The sequence below is a fragment of the Corvus brachyrhynchos genome, unplaced genomic scaffold (assembly GCF_000691975.1).
Source record: "Corvus brachyrhynchos isolate BGI_N302 unplaced genomic scaffold, ASM69197v1 scaffold101, whole genome shotgun sequence".
Lineage (NCBI taxonomy): Eukaryota > Metazoa > Chordata > Aves > Passeriformes > Corvidae > Corvus > Corvus brachyrhynchos.
Genome location: NW_008237239.1, coordinates 23269727 through 23282542, shown reverse-complemented (window position 1 = coordinate 23282542; position 12816 = coordinate 23269727). Strand labels below are relative to the sequence as shown.

The window sequence follows — 12816 nt, the reverse complement described above, 5'->3', positions numbered from 1 at the left end:
GCCGAGCGCACACGCTCCACTGAGCCGTGCACGTACAGTCTGCCCAGTGTGCTGGAATTCCGTGATTCGGGCACATCTGAAATGTTAAAAGCAGGAGCTAGAAATCAAGAGTGCTTTCCTCCAAGGAGATACCACTGGATTGCTCTTCACGACTAGCTTACTGAGCATTTTCTCTTGGGATTCCCAAATCTTGTGGTTTTGATTGTGTGGTTTCACAGATTCGCTGACCGTACAGCATTATTGTGAAGAGAAGTACATTAAATATTGGGAAGAGTACTAATACTGCCATAATGGGGATTGCATAAATACCTTGTGTAGGTAGACTCTACATTACCATTGATTTCTAAAGAGAAATTTTACACCCCTAGACTTTTGGCTTCTCACAACAGCAGGTTAAAATAATGATTTCAAACCCATATGTTACAGTCACCTGTCAAAAACTGTGCAAGACTCTAAATAATAGATCTCTGTGGTTCCTTAATCATCTGTAGGGTTGCTGTGTGTTTTCTGTCTCCGTAACTCTTAAACCTTATCAGCTGGAACATCCCTGGAAGCGTTCAAGGTCAGGCTGGATGGGCCTGTGGGCAACCTGAGGAAGCAGAAGATATCCCTGCCCCTGGCAGGGGTATTGGGCTAGATATCTTTGTAAGACTCTTCCAACCTAAACCTTTCTATTACCTTATAACTTAGATGTGTTAGGTAAGGTAGCGAGTCTCTGGTTTGTAATTTGTAACCAAAATCTAGCTAAACATCCAGTCTTCGACCTTGGACGCCGTGTGCATGACAGTTTCAAAGGCAGGTTATGGGAGCATGGTTTGGTTGGCATTTTGGTAAATGGCATTTACATTACCATTAATGTCATGTTGGGAGCAAGCAAGCTTAGTGAAATGAAGCTTTCATTTCTTTACCTATGGAAAATTCTGTCTAACTCCTAATTTAAATCACTTTTTGTAGTTTTAGATCATTACATTTTACCCTGTCTGTGATGGATAGAGAATATTATATTTCCGCACTCACTACCACTTTATGTATCTGTTTTCATGTGTGTCTCCAGAGTTTTCCTTTGGTGGAATGAGCTCAGTTCTTTCTGCCTTATCTCCAAGGCCAGTAGCTCTAATATATCCTGAATTATCTCAAGTGCGTGCATGCAGCTTTCACAACTGTAATGTCCCAAAATGTCACTACTCCACATCTTCAGTGCTACATTTTGGTTTATGCATCCCAGTACAATATTTTCTGTTTTCATTCTGGGTTGATATTGTTCCATTTGTGATAAAACATGCAGCTATTTTTCTAAGTACTGCTGCATCGTGTTGGGAAAATGCAGCTGGTTTTGCTAACCATGATTCATCATCAAAATGGAAGGATTCTGCACATGGGATTGTGTAGGATTCTACTGCAGGTCTAGCACTAGTCAGAACTTCCATTAATATTTTGGATAACACGGTAGAGAGGATTATTAAATAGCACTCAGCCATCAGCTGCAGAGGATCCCATTACTGCCTGTGAAAGGGTAGGATGTAAATTGAGAATCATCATGACAGTTCAAGAAATCAGTGTGAAAAGTATACACAACTCAACAGATTAAAATGGGAGCTACTTCATTTAGGTAGGAATAATTAAATAATAATAAGAGTGGGAACAACCAGACAGCACAGATTGCAGAGCTAGCATATATGGCTTTAATTGCTCATTCTTTTTCCCAAGACCTGTTACTTTGTTATAGAAAGAATATTGTTTAATTTCATACAATTTTCCTTTAATTAATCATTGTTCCTTGCTATTTTTTTATTGCTCTCTTCTGGTTAGTTGTTTAATTTAAATCAAGAGAAAAATAATGGAGTAAACAATTAAACATGCCAAATGTTGACCATTCCAAGGCTATTCCTTTTTCCTAAGACGGTTTTTATCTTTACCAGTCTTCTGGAACCTCAACTATCTTCCAGGATTTCTCAAATATGTAGTCAGTCTGAGATTACAGCAACTCCTGAAATATAAACCAGACTGGAAATGTGTGCCAGTCTCCTTAAATAAACTCTCTTTCCTGGAGGGACATTTCATGCATATCTCAGACTGTCTCACAATATTCTGTAGTATTTAAGAGACATTTTTATTGCTGTCAAAGATAGTAAAATACTACTTTTTGTGAAAAAGCACATTTTCACAGTATGTAGAGATGCCATAAAGCTTGCATATTGAAGCAGAATCTCATTTAAGAAGTTGTATGGACAGAAGGGAGAACGTCTGCTGTTAGCACTTGTGAATTTGACAAATACTCAGATATGAAGTCGTGGTGATCCACTTTCACAATACAATATGACAGTAAATTCAGATACCTCAGATTTGCAGGGTTTGGAATTCACATATGATGTTCAGAGACAGAAGACACTAAATAGGTTAACAAAAGAGACTCTGGATAAAATGAGTTTATACAACTGTGATCTGTGCAGCTTTGGACCAAAGTACAGTCAGGCAATTGCTCTTGGTTTATCTGGAGACTCCCCCCAGTTTGGTTTCACATCTTGCCTAGGAATTCAAACAAGCTAAATGTATCTTTGCCTTGCAGCACTGTTCAATCAATGTTCCTACAACTGGAATTTCTAAACTCAAAGTTATCTTTTTAAAGAGGACCCTGGCTGTGTAGTGGGGAACAATGGAAGATTTCATGCCGTTTCCATGTGCTTTTGTAGTTAACAGCATATTTTTATTGATTTAAAATAAAGTCCTACACCTGACAACAAAGAATACTGATAAATGCAATCAAAGAACTGCAAACAGTCTAATGTGTTTGGGTTCAATTCCAGCCTGGCAGCTCTGCAGGATGAAATAATCCACGTAAGATAATTTTGGAATGGGTAAAGGCATAGATGGTCCCCAGTGCAATCTCTGGATTTTAATGCAGAGGTACCATTTGTTGGAGCAGAAGGATAATTAAGTTTTTGTTCCTCTTCGTTTGCACCAAGATGATTAGCAGGGGAATCTCATGCTTCTGAGTTTTGCAAGGCAGACACTTTTCTGATAAGAACTGAATTTGCTTTTTTCAGGCAGTGTGGTAAACAACCATCAGAGGACAACTTCTCCCAGCCGCTGTGTCAGGCTCGCAGCAGTGAGGGCACACCTGGCCACACTCAGCTATCTTGGTTCCTCAGGTGAGTTAGTTAGCAGGCACATCAAACTCTTTACTCAGCTACTTGAAGATCATTTGCAGTAATTCTGCCTTCCTTCCTTGGGATGCACTACTTCCTCCTCTTCAAGGTGCAATGAACTCAGTAACACCATTTGTGGTCATAGTTCATCTTTAATTCATTTTCCTAGTGACTTTTGTTACTTTTGCGATATAATTTTTTTTTTCTTTCTGGGCATCTATTACCCTGCCAGTCTGCTCCAGCCACCTGTCCTACTTATAGGCATTTTAACAGAAGGAAGTTAATAGAAACTCACACTGGGTGTGAATTTACTAATTCACACTATTCTTGCTGAGGACACTTCAGTGTTAAAGGAAAAATAGCTTACAGTACTTTCAAAGCAAGATTACTTTCTCCCAGCAAGACAAAGTGGCCTTAGTGGGAACTAGGGCAGCTAAGCTGCTGTGCTTGGAAATTTACACCCTAATTATCACAAATTAGCTTCTCCATCTGGGCCAGAACAAATATGTGAAGAAACTCAAAAGGTTGTCCAGTGTGTTACCTTTTCCTGCAGGATGATCTCCACTGAGCGCATGTGGGGCATACTGAGACCATTGCAGTGGAAAACCCTTTTGCAGTTCAAATTAGCAAAAGTGCTTTCTGATTTTCAGTTCCCTGAAAGTTCAAAGTACCTCTCACAAGGCAGCATGCATGTAAATTACAACAATAACTGATGGATCAGTAGCATGAATTGGAAACACCAGTACTGCTAAAATGTCGTATTTGCTCCCATTTCAAGCCTGAGTCCCCCAGCTTGGAGTGCTTTGTGTAACTCAATAGCTTTGCTTGTGTTACTAGCTTCAATGGACACCGAATCATTGTCACTAAAATGAATGCTTCAGAAGCCAAAATAACCTCTCACTGGAATACTTGTTGAAAAATATTTTTCTTTTAGAAAACTATGTCCTCAAAGAAAACCTCCTTGGAGTTAATTTGATTTTGAGAGTTGCTTTACTTGCAGTCCAAAGCAAACTCTTACAAAATCTGTTAGGGAAAAAAAAAGTTCTGTTATGTGTTGTTTCACAGCACTTTATAGGTTAACAATTTGTGTAGCCCAGTCAGCAAGAAATACATATATGGCATCTACTTCTCTGAATCAGAGAGCTGGCTGATGTCAAGGTAATTACATTGATATAAGACTGTTGCAGGTTCAAGGAGATGAGAGCTGAGTTTCTCTATAGAAGAACTAAATGCCTTGAACAGAGAATAAGACTCTGTGTGTATGAGTGTGTGTGTGTGTGTGTGTGCAGGTACTTGTGAGTCATGATAGCTTCTAAAAGGCTGTTTAACTTTCTGAAGGTGATGTGAGTCATTGTTCTCTTCCCAGGTAATGACTAGTTAAGATCACATTTAGCTCTTCCATTTCTCTAGTAATCTCTGAGACCTGTGCTTCATTGATCTTCCAGTGGAGAGCTGCTTCAGAGCCCTGAGTGACAAGTAAAAGCTCTGTGAAATAACACAGATCATTCTGTTTGGAGAGTGTAGATGACTAGAGCTGGAACCTGTTACTGCTCAGCCACTTTTGTCACATAAAAGTGACAATTGGTTTAACAAAAGAAAACTTGTACTGAATGTTTAATGTAGGTGCAAAACATACGGGATTGGGAAAAAGGTGACTCTGGACGACACAATAAAAATAGGCACAAGGGCAGGTTTTTTACTTATGACATCACAAACACTGTTTCTCCAAACTATTCCTAAACTGAGTATTTCAGAGGGCATCCTGAATATATTAAAGATCTAGACCCAAACTTATCTGACCCTTGTGGTTTAGGCAAGTTTAGCTAGACATTTCAAGGTTACAGAAAGAAAAAGAATCCTAGAATCACAGCGTGGGTCAGGTTGGAAAGAACCACAGTGGGTCATCTGGTCCAACCTCCCTGCTCAGGCAGGGTCATCCTAGAGCAGGTTACTTAGGATTGTGTCCAGATGGCTGTTGGATATCTCCAGGGAAGGAGACTCTACAACCTCCCTGGGTGATGTGTCCCAGTGCTCTGTCACCTGCACAGTAAGGAAATTCTTCCCCATGTGCAGGTGGAACTGCCTGTGTTCCAGCTTCTGCCTGTTGCCTATTTTCCTATTGCTTGGCACCAATAGAAGGTAGAACAGAAATTGAACTACTTGCAATACAAAATGCACTGGAACCTTCGACCAGGATTTCAAACCTTCTCTTCTTTGTAAGAGATAGGTGAATTGCAGAGAATCACCTTGTCTTGCTTGTTCTTCTTCAGACTGGAAATAAAAATATATTAGGATGTTAAAGCCAGGATGGCTAATGTATTAAAGGTTTATATTTAGAATAAAAATGATCTTTCAGCACAGTGTTCTCATGAGGTTTCTTGCTAAACATGTTCCCAACTCCTCCATTGCCACCTCCAACCTTTTCTTCTGGTATTTTTCCAATTTACAATATGAATTCTTCAGTACTTGTTGTCAAATGCTAAAATAGTTTTTATAAGGGATTTGAGCTGAAGTGACTAGAAATTCTAAGTGATACAGAGTGTTATAATAATTAGTTTTACTCCTACAGTTAAAAATATCCCTATTTATGGATTTTCTATTTTCTCTGGTTTAACATGAGGAGTATGTTTCAAAGTTACAAGAGCTTAAGGGATCAGTTTGGAGAGTGTTTAAATTCAGTGTTGATAAAGAGTTGTGTTGCTGATGTGCTAATAATACAAGTCATGTTTTTTTTGGCAACTGATTTATTTATTTATTCCCTTTAAATAGAGGTCAGTCAAACCTTATCCTAATTTAATGAATTAGAGGACAAGGAGACAGGGCAATAGGGGTCCTGAGCTGATGGCAACCAGGCCACTCATACTGTCACTGCAGCACATGCTGCTGTACACCTTCATGGCCTCTCCTTCCTTTTGTACCATAGGTGAGCCCACCTCTCATAAAATTGCATCAAAACCAACTTTTCTGAATAAATACAGCTATAATTTAATGTTTATGTATTCATTAGTCAACACTGTTATTTATGCAGACCATATTGTAGCTATTCATTTATGCGTGCAAGTTAAAAATGACTAAGACCATTAATTCACTGAGAACACATATGTCAGTTTGGTGAAATACTGATTTTTTTCCTAAATTACAGCAAAGACACCAGGTCTAGGTTTACTGCAACAGATTGTTGTTTTTGGGACAGCAGGGATGAGCATTCAGTATCAATCTCAGTACAGAAAGACAAAGAGGAAGAGCATTTGGTTTAATGGGAGATAATTTAATCATCCTCTGAGAAGGAGAACTGTTGAAGGGCATCACATATTTGACTTTGTTCTGGCATCTCTGTTCAGAATGATGGAGCCATGGGGTGTGATCTGATACAGCCTGCAGTGGGTGGGAGTAGCAGCAGGTCTTGGAGATTAGCAGAGTATTACAGGCTCTGGGGTGGGAAAAAATGAAACATCGTCAAAATCAGAGGAATCTGGTCCAGAATGTTATTTCAGTGTTTGGACAAATGCATATCTTATGCAAATTGCCTTATTAGAGGTCTGCAGGGTCTTCAGTGACTGATGAGGGATTTCTTATGAGAAAGCTTATTCAGAACATTTGTTATTCCTTTTTCATTCCTTTGATGGAATTCAGTTATTCAGAATTGATGAAGTTGTAACCCACTCTCTCCCCAGCACAGACACAAATTAAATTCCTTCTTGGCAGGATTAAGCAATGTTAGCAAGAATTACTTCTGTATGCTTTCCATGTATTGATTTGAAGCAAAATAGGTAATGTCAAAGGCAATTAAGACTGCTTCAGATACTCCATGTTAAGATCTTGCTTTCTATTCCCTTCACGGGCTCCTGTTCTTATGTTGGGTTTCCCTTCCAGACTAAAGGTCTTGACTAGTTCAGAAAAATGTTCTGAGGAAAAAAACACAGATGCTATTTTGCCAATGCTGAAAATCTTACTACTAATTTATGGCAGGTTTCTGCCTTCCATGAATTGGAAGGACTTCATGTCTGGAAGGAGGTAACTTTTGTGAGATGAAGATGACTTCTGCTGTTGCTATGAATAATTATGGTCTTTGGCTAATTCTAATCCTTCTGAAAATTCCACATATAGTCATTAGAGATCTGTTGAAATTAAGAAAATCCTTTCCTCAATCCATTTCACTTTAAAGCAGGAGCTCCCCTGCAATTGCTTTTTCCACTTGGTTTTTCTACTCTGTCCTGGAACCAAGGGCAGAGATCCTGTCTTTCTGGGGGGATTAGTATCCTGTCAGATATTTCATCACTGGTGAGGAAGCAGTCTTGATGAGCTCCCAGGAGATAAAAGCTGAATTTGGAGGAGATATCAAGTGAGAGGCAGATGGACCAGGCTGAGACTGTGAACTAACAAGAAGATAAGGGAAAAACGGGCTAATGGGAAAGAACTGTCCAGTAGAGAGACAGAGGAGGCTGGAGCAATAGAGGAGAAAAGCATATCTTAGGAATTAAGAGGTGCAGTGATATCTATGCCTACAAAGTTGCTCCACTAATCCTGCAGGTAATGGAAAAAGTCACAAAAGATTCCCTGATGACAAACACTTCTATTTGCTAGCAGATCATCGGTGACATGAAGAGCCAACATGTGCGTCCTGTCTCTGTGCTGTTGGTTATCAGCGCACGGCACAGAGCAGTCACTGAGATCACTTAGTTCAGCTCAGTGGTCTGAGCTGCAAACCTGAAGCCCCAGTTTTGCCAGTGGCCATTATGGACATGAGTGGGATGCTGTATAATTCTGATACTGGCTGGCAAGGGAACAGTAGAAGCAAAGCACTATAGTGTCATGCTCTGAAGAGTCTTACTTTGCTCTTTAGGAACATTTCTGTATGGCACATTAATCCACGCTTTTAAAAGTGGATTTCAATAACACGGAATTTAGAGCCTGACAGGAACCTTACAAACTTCACCAGGGACAAATGTAAGGTTGTGTGCTAAGGAGGGAATAAGCCCTGGCAATGAAACAGCCTGGGACCTGACAATTCTGCTGAAGATGGCCTGAGATAGGCAGTGGAACAGGTTGCCTGGAAAGGTTGGACTGTCTCTGTCCATGGAGGTTTTCAAGACTTGACCAGATGAAGCCTTGAGCAATAAGCCTGACCTTGCATTTGTCCCTGCTTTGAGCAGGACGTTGGATTAGAGATCACCTGAGGTCTCTTCTGACATAAGCTTTCCTATGATCTTATGATAATGTCATTAAAATTTATTCATCCAAGTCCTACAAAAAAAGGTGGGAACAGCTGGCAGTAAAATGAGATTATTGTCAGTGGGTTTCTGAACTACCTTATTCTTGATATCTGAAAATGAGACTTCATTAACAAAATGTCACTTGTCTTTATTATTGCAAAAGTAACCTTTTGAAAATGAACTGACCATGAACTAATAGAGTAATTTCGTCTGGAATCTGCAGATAATCTGAAATAATAATGCATAAGGGCATGAAATGCTTCTATTAATCTCTGTGGGGTATTAGCAGCAAAGCCCAATGATGGCAATTTGTATATAAGAATTGTTAATAATTTAGTATTACTTAAGGTTCACAAAAGAGAGAGTTACATATATTATTAAGAAAATAATCTGTGAATGAGAGTTCTCTACTATAATTAATATTATGGCTTTTACTCTAACAGGCACTCAGTAGTATGTTACACTTAAACAACAATAATGTAGCAATAATATATAAATCTTAAAACTAGGAACTACTTCGGCTGAGGGTGTATCACCTCGTTGGTGGATTTATGGTGATTCTAGCCTCTCACTTCAGGGACTACAAGCCTTGTAAAGATTTGTCCTTTAGGTTTATCCAGTTGTGGTAATTATTTGGGAGTGAAAGGACTCATTAGCAGTCCCTTCTCATCTCTGATGCCGTTCTGTAAATTAGCCACTGGAAATTTCTTTAAGTACCTTCGAATTCTTCCATTATCTAGCACAAAAGGTCATTTCACATGAAATCAAGTGCTCTGAGACCTGCTAATGTAAGGACATCCTGAACTCATGAATCTATTAAATCTATTTTCACAATCTGTTTTCACAATTGGATGTTGTTTGTTTTTGAGGGCTGTCTGCTGCTCACCAGATGTACTCTGTTACTATTTATCTAGTGACTGAATTTTTATGGTCCCTTCATAAAGGTCCTCACACAGTAGAAAGCCATCCTTAAGTAAAAAAATCCCTGATCCTGTTTGTGCTTTGAGTTATGATCATATCTGCAGAGTGATAGCTTTGAAAATCAGCATCTCAGTACTACTTGTACAAACATAGCACCATCATCTATCCTCTTGTGATGACTCGGTGTGAACCTGGGATCAGACTGTACTGCAATCATATTTTTCAACAAATACGCAAAGTAAAGAGAAATTCTGTTTACAAGGACCAAATGCAAAGAGGGGTAGCTAGCATTCCAAAATTTAGTCTGCTCAAGGAAAGCAAGAGCCCTCACAATCTTTTGTAAAACCCTTTTCTCCACAGGGTTTATAAATGCACCATCACAATCTGTTTGTGGGTACTGTGGGACACAGCCTACAAAGCCAGCTCATGTAAAAACTTGTGCTAGGAACTGTTGTCAATCTTGAAGAGCCTTGTGTACCCATCATCAAATATATTTAAAAGAAAGAGCCTCTGATAAGAGGAGAGAATACAAACCCTTTTAAAATCCATCTGAACAGAATTTACTTTCCATTTCTTACCAACTTTCTACTTGGTCTGCAATTCATTTCATGGTTCAGCTTTCTGACTACTTTTTCTGTTGCATTCCTGGGTTACAGGTGTGTGCCACAGAGAGACAGCAGCAATCCCTTCTGGAAATGGCTTGGGAATACCATGGAGGAAGCAGGAGCATTGGTGAGATTTTGAAGACGGAAGAGTGAAAGATGAGGTGCTAAATCTGAGACTGTGACTGCTAAAATGAGCTGCTGAACATCAGAGAGCAGGAATTACTGCATTTCCTAAGAGTGCTGCAGAACCTCTGAGCCTTTTATTTCTAGTAATAGAAAAGAAATCCATGTGTGTCTCAACATGTGGATGGAATTTTGTTTATTTGGGGAAAAGAAGTGTTAAAATAACAGTTTTTGAAAGCAACAGCTTTTCATAGAGGCAAAAATATATTTTATGTATATATAAAATATGCATCCTATGCTCTGTGTTTATCTGGTTTGCCCATCCCAGATCCCTTGAGTGGATAATGCTGCACCCTCAGCTCCTACAGCCTCCACCCTCAGCTCCTACACCTCCATCCTGGCCTCTGTGCTGTACATTAGTTCAAATGATTTTTGAAATAATTTCAAATTATTTCAAAGGAGCCCAGCTGGGTGCTGGACTGTGATTTCTCATGCAGCCCAGATCAGATCCATTAGTTTTCTTGAAGGTTAGGACCAAGACCATAGAAGTGGATGGGGAGCGAATAGACAGACTGGTGTTCCTGCTGTGTTCTCAGAGGCTTAAACCAGGGAGAAAACAGTCAGGCACATCCATATTGTTTTTGCACTTTGCTTCATGATTTGCAGTAGTCTCATTCATAAATGACAAAGAAACAGCTCCCCGCTGTGAGGTCCTCATACCACAGAGAGCTGTAATGAGTTTGCAATGAGATGGAGATAAGGAAGATTTTTACTGATTACTCAGACAAATCTCTGAGTGCAAATCAGAGATGTGCTGAGGGAAGGGTATATCTTTCCATCACTCTCCATGGCCTAAACATCTGAGGATACTTAAGGTATTCTCATGGTATTATATAATAAGAACTCTCTAAGACAAAAATGTCCTAAATGCATCTTTATGGATTTTTTTCCCTTCACTGTATGTCAGAAACTTTTGTAATTTGACAGCCACTAGCAGTGATTAATGGCTAGCAATACAGCTAGGGGCAATGTATGTTTCAAAGTCAGTATCAGGAAAGACTGTGTGATCTGGGAAGTCTTTGGCTGAGGAACTCTCTCCTTGCAAAATCAAAACCAAGTATTTTGCCTATGTGCTCATTGAAGATATCCAAATAAATAGTTGGAATATAAATGAAGATGAGAGTGAAAAACAGGAGAATATTTACCTTGCAGTGTGGTGCTAAACTGAGATTTTGTTTCTGTTTTGGTCTTTTATGATAGCTACAGTATATTTATATTTTTCATAGGTATGTATATATATTTGTGGAAGTGTATACATGTAAATGCTCCAAAAAGAAATTTTTTATTTTCATTTTCTTAGAAGCATCAGGTGTTTTCTGTGTTGAATCTTAACAGAGGTAATATATATCCAGATATTAAAGTAAAAATAAAGAAATAAATATTTCCAAAGATGACTCCTGTACCTCATTTACTGCTCTTTTCAAAATGTGTGGTTATGAGTAAGCCATTTACTTTCACAAGTATATGCTCTGAAGGATTTCAGATACAAAAAAATTAAAAGGTCAGAGAATTACAATAAATAGTTTTACTGCATCCCTGTATGACATAAGGCTCATTTCTATTTGCCATGTTCTGTCCTTCTTAATTGAAGCATCAGACCACACGTACAGTCTGGAGCAGCGCAATTATGAAAGGTTAGAGTCATCAATTTGTTCCTGATTGGTTTATTAATTACTGGCCTTGACTCTTGATTCAAATCAACACTATTTCCTCAGGATAAAAGTGCATATTATGTTACAAGTAATATACTGTACTTATAAACAAAAATTTATTGGAAACATTTACAAAGAAAGCTTCCACTGGACTTGGCTTTGATGGAATTATGATCTCCTGTGCTGTGAAGTCTGACTTTCACAGATGACCACTGGTGAATTCTAAACAGTGTTGTTACTGAATCCCTTCAATCCGTAAAAGGAATGAAAAAAATGTTGTGAGCTGAAATTGTGTTTCAGTTTTGTAAGGATGTTTCAAATACGTAACTTTTATCCATGTTTTCAAGATATTTTTAAACAGGACTTCTGATGGTTCTGTGGTATTTCTCATGAAAACTTTTTGCTTGCAAACCTGCCGTATTGTGCCAGCTGATGCACTCAAAAGAAGTGGAAGAACTTTTGATGGTAAATCTAAACCAGATCTGCAGAAATGGCTAAGTTGTGTCTGGAGATACTATGGATGCCGTTAAAGACAAGGTATGAAGGTATCCATCCATTAAAGATAAGAGAAGGCAGGAGCTTGCTCTTCCTTCGTTATTTTACATAATGTACTTCAGCAATTTGGATACAGCATATTCCTGAAAGCCAGCAAGAGCACTCTCCCCGCTGGTGGCAGTTAAGAAAGGCTTTATTTATTTACTCCAACAGTAAATGCCTTTTTCACCTGGTGGGAAAGGGCAGACTCAGCCCGCTTTGCTGAGCTACTCTGCTTTGGTTCATGAGATTTTGGGCTGGGTTCCTGTCCCCTCTCCATCAGAGGATAGACACTCCTCCGCTAGTCCACCCACTGAGCCTGGGGCATGTCTCACCCGATTTAACTGACTCTGAAGGAAAAAAACCCAAAAAACTAAAAAAAAAAAACCACCATCAAAGCACTTCAAGTTTAGGCACATAATTACCTTCTCAAGATTTGGCCTGAACTGATCCCAGCCTACGCTCCTTCCTCTCACGCTGTCGTGACAGGATTTCAGTCAGAAACACGCGGCTCTCTCTGACTGCAGACGCTCGAGTGCCGGCAAGAGCCCCGCACCAGCCC

The 12816-nt window shown here is 39.2% G+C and overlaps 1 long non-coding RNA gene across 2 annotated transcripts in view; it reads left to right on the top strand.

Annotated features, from left to right (window-relative positions):
* LOC108445640 overlaps positions 1-12641 on the top strand; it is a 33332-nt gene extending 20691 nt beyond the window's left edge. For both annotated transcript variants that reach the window (XR_001860586.1, XR_001860587.1), the window contains exons 4-5: positions 3045-3149; positions 9937-12641. This is a non-coding gene — a long non-coding RNA (uncharacterized LOC108445640). The remainder of the gene's footprint in view (positions 1-3044; positions 3150-9936) is intronic.
* Positions 12642-12816: the final 175 nt, after the last annotated feature.